We start from the raw sequence: 4,707 nt of genomic DNA on the forward strand, positions 1-4,707 counted from the left end.
TCTTGTGGTATCATATAATGTTCCTTCAACATGGCAAAAAGAATGCAGTAATTTAGTATCCTGGTAGCTTTGTGTACATGTACTCCTGGTGTGGTCCAAAGACCTGCATTCCACAGCTGTTATTATTTAACTCAGCTAAATTCTCAGTGGTTTAACAACATATATAAAAATGTGCTTGTGAACACCTATATGATAAGAAAACTAACCATTGGCTAAATGACAGCTGTGCAATGTCAAGCACATTCAACTGAACCCTTGTTCTATGCAATAAGGTGCTCCTTACAACTGGAATCAAAATATTTTTGTGTGGGCATCACCTTGTGGTGAACTGGTGATAGATAACACCATTGTCCTGCTGCTGTAATGATCAAGGTTCTTGTTACAGGTTAAAGTATGTGAGTTCTTCCAAGGAGCAGAGGAATGTTCTGGTAATATCCTTCTTGAGGAAGAACAGAAAATAACACATCTCAAGTGAATCTATAGATGCTATTTTATATATTTCTAGTTATATATAATAGTAGATGTGATTAACATGCTTGAGTCTGTAGTGTACCCAGGCTCCTTGAGCCACAAATTCCATCTAGCTTCTTGTATGTGATTGTCTACAACTCTTCCACTGTTTTAAAATGCTTTGGCTTCAGAACTGACAGTTAGATCATCTGGCTACAGCATCTTCTTTGATTCTTTTTCACAGGTTTTCTTCCAGGTTTCTTCTAAAATTAGACTAATTTTGGCTGTTTCACCTGATTTGATTACAAACCAGTATTTAATACTGCAGTCTGATTCTGTTGTGGCCTGAGAGCATCAATTATAGGAAAGGTGCTTCTCCACTGGAAGGCTCCTGAGGGAAATAATTCTTTTCACAGGCACACAGACCCCTTTGCTGCTTTCCATAGCCTGCTCCAGGTACGTCTGTGCTCCAGCTTCTGCACTCAGTTTAGACATCAAACATACTGTATTATCTTCATTTGCAAGCTGAAAAAGCCACGTGAAAGGTCCAGATTATGCTGTCATTTGATAACATGCAACTTGAGCTAAAAAAATTGTGGACTATTTCTGATCAAATACACAAGAGGTACAAGGTGGCAATAAAAAAGCTCACAGAGAAAATCCAGAATTTAATTTGTGCAATCTTACATGGCCTGATTTTCTGATGCTACTTAAGTGAAAACTGAAGACCAGACTGAAAATAAGACAGAAGTAAATATTATAAATTTAGTTAGGAGAAGAACTTTAAACAATACACTTATTTTACAGTAAGAGTGTTTTGTTGCTGGGAGCCATCCCTTATTATAGCTAAAATGTCCTTTGTTGTACACAAATAAATTCCATTTAAATATATCATTAATACTGACACAGCTTAGGTCCTCTACAATTTTATTCCAACACACTGTACATTTCCACCTAGAATATGGCATGCAGAAAAATGAAAGCTTTGTGCAGTATAATAAACATTTCCATAGAAGTCTATATAGTATTTCTGCTTTACATCATGTTTCATTTATCAGCCTGAATTAGGCTTTTGAAAGAGGAAAATGCAGCTTTGCAGTTCAGTACCTCTTCTGGTCTTTTCTTGCAATAACAAAATTGGTTAATGTCATTTCAAGTTCATCCTGTTCCATGCACACATGTACGCAGAGCTGTGGGTAATTCACTTACACAGTTCAACATCTCCTTTGTCACAGATGGTAAATGTGCAGATTTTTCCCTCAAGGAAAGAAACTCTTTTATAAAATAATTGTATATTCTGCTCATTTTTTTTCTCCTGCCACTGATGCTCTTGTATTGTTATTATACTTTGTCAGGCTGGTAATTAGCATTCAGTCTCCATCTGACACAAGCACAGCTCTCAATCCTCCTTAAAAATCCCTTAGGACACACATGGTAAGTAAAATAATGTGAGCCAGTAAGAAGGGGAAAGTGCTAACATAATAATAATAATAATAATAATAATAATAATAATAATAATAATAAAACAAATTAAAAATATGAGAGTGTCTGTGGTTACAGGCTGCTTTTGTCATGCAGTCAATGCATGGCTCTTCTTCAGTGAACTGCATGGAGCTAATCCTGCTGTGTGGAATAAGATTTCACAATGCTACAACTGTCCTCCTGCAGCTGTCCTTTGCTTTTCTTACACAAAGATCTAAATACTCTATCCAGTCTCACCTTTCTTCCAAACTTCTAAGGCACACAGCGTATCTTTACACACAATGATTGCCCTTTCTCCATTCTCAGGTCTCTTGAGGAAATAATAATTTCCTCTTCTCAGACGAAACATTTTTTGGACAGTGTCAATTGAGGCATCCTATTGTTCTGAATGACTCTAACTAGATTATATCATTCTTGGTAAAATTATAATGTCACTTTAGAGCTCTGTGAACCTACCAGAATTCTTCCATTTTCAGCAACAATGCTGTCACTAGAAATAAGAAGAAACAGAACTTTCCTTGTAGTTCCTACAATATCCTTGTTTTCAGTGATTTCTTCTTGAAGTGACTGGTGTGATCACAGAGTAGGCCTACTCCAGAAATTCTGTAAGACTAGTAGAACTACACAGTAATTTTTTTTAATCTGTACCTTCACACAAGCTTGTGCTTTCGTGTAAGGCAGGCAGGATGTGCTGAAGATGCTGGTATAGTCCCCACACTGTGTCACCAGCCCATCTTACTGAGATGGTAAGTCAGTTTTCTGCCCTTGCACTCACATAGCAACAGGAGAATAGAACAGTAACTCTCACTGAAACTGGTGGCTTAATATCATCCCAGTATCCTAAAGTTACCATGGAAAGGACAACAAAAGAGGCTTACACCTCAATACCAAATCAGTATGAAAGATTACCAGGCTGGACTTCAGAAATCCAATGGCTCTCAGCAATCATGTAACAGAGTGCAGAGTCAGGGATGTCAAAGATCTGCAACTTGAGAAAACTCTGAATTTGTCTGAATATGAGATATCTTAATTTTGTGATGTCAAAATATGGTCTGTCATCCAAAAGCTACTGAGTTGATAACAGAGATTTGTGCGTTAAAATAAGAAATATCAAATTTATGCTTATATTAATTAACATTCTCGTCTGGCACTATATGTCTTGGCATCAGTCTTAAAGCCTAGAAAGACTCATGCAGTGGACAAAACGTGTGTATGAGAGACACCTGTCAGATCATTGCCACCAAGTGGTGAATAAGAAGCCCCTAGAGATCTCCATTTGCTCATTGGATCTCCTCTCTTACAGCAAGGTAACACTGCAAGTGCCAACCCACAGGAGTTGCTCTATTTCACTCACAGACACTTCCCAGTCCTCCAGCTGTGTATTTGTCCAAAAGTGAGAGAAAATCACTTGACAGACACCATTGCTAACCAAATTTAATTTCTAAATGTAAAATGCAATTTTAGAATAATTCAAGTATTTAAGAAATATTGGGTGAGAAGAAAAACCTCATTCAGAGCAAATTCCTGTGAGAATGAGATCAGTGTGGGGATGCAACTAAACTGGAGCACACCCAGCCTAAGCTGCACTATTTTCTCTTAACTGACTGGGATGTTGTGTGAAACACTAAACCTGTAATAACACTCAAATATCTAACACAAGCAGCATCTTACACAAGCAGCATCACACTGAGAAAATAAATGATGCAATCAGCTGAAAATGCTTCCCTAGACTAATATTAAAAAAAAATAAGGTGGAAGAGTGATATTCAACCCCTCCTCTTTCTGCATGTCACAGATCTAGAAGCTTTTAGGATTATTTTGATAATTCAGAGTGCTCTCTCCTCTCATACTAATAATTTTCTTTTATTAGGTGAACCAAAGAAGAAGATTAGGGATTCTGTTGGTCTGGGATTTATGGTTACAGTGAACTTAAACACATGAAAACCATCTGCTGCAGCATCCAAGAAGGAACTATTACATACTTAAGTTGAGAAAAAAAAATCCAAAAAATATTAGAGGTGGATTTTCTGCTTTTTGTAGAAGAAAAGCTCTGCCTCTTCCTGATCTCTACCTTCAGGCTCTATATAATATTTATTTATTTATTACCAAGGTAATAAGTCAGCCTTCAGAACACATTTCTGCAGTATCTGCTCACAAGTTTACACTTTTCATGTAACAGAGTCTCAAAAGTTCAGAGTTCCAAAAGAGGGACCTGGTATAACGAATAAGAGGAACAAATGCCCAGACTCGATATTGCTGCTCAGCCCTTTGTGCCATGTGGCTCTCAAGTAGCCTCTGTCTAATTTTAGGTGGCAATATATCACATCAGGTGATGTCTCAACAACCTTTCATCTCAGTGACTACCCCACAATTCCCATCATGGACAGGGAAATTTTTTCACAGAAGCTGTATATTGCATAGAGAGGAAGAAATTTATCTGTGCAAATATCAGAAGTTCATCTTCTACTGTATAAGTTTATGCATCTGCATAACGAGATGCTATGTTGTGCTGGCGAAGTGGCTTGGCATTAAAGCACAATTCCTTTCTGGAAATGACACCGGCTTCCTAGCATTCTCCTAACAACTTTGGGGCTAATCCCACACAGCCTCGGGAGAAACAAGGGAAGTAAACTACAATAATGATACTGACCCCGTGCAAAGGCACAGCATTTTATGGGAAAAACCTCTTGGGATGTCCTCTTTTTTAGCTCTTTTGTGGTTGCTTGGAAGAGTGGATGGTTAGATTGTGAAGGAGCTATAGTCTCAGTCCACCAA

Source organism: Catharus ustulatus, chromosome 15 (genome assembly GCF_009819885.2).
Source record: "Catharus ustulatus isolate bCatUst1 chromosome 15, bCatUst1.pri.v2, whole genome shotgun sequence".
NCBI classification, from domain to species: Eukaryota; Metazoa; Chordata; class Aves; order Passeriformes; family Turdidae; genus Catharus; species Catharus ustulatus.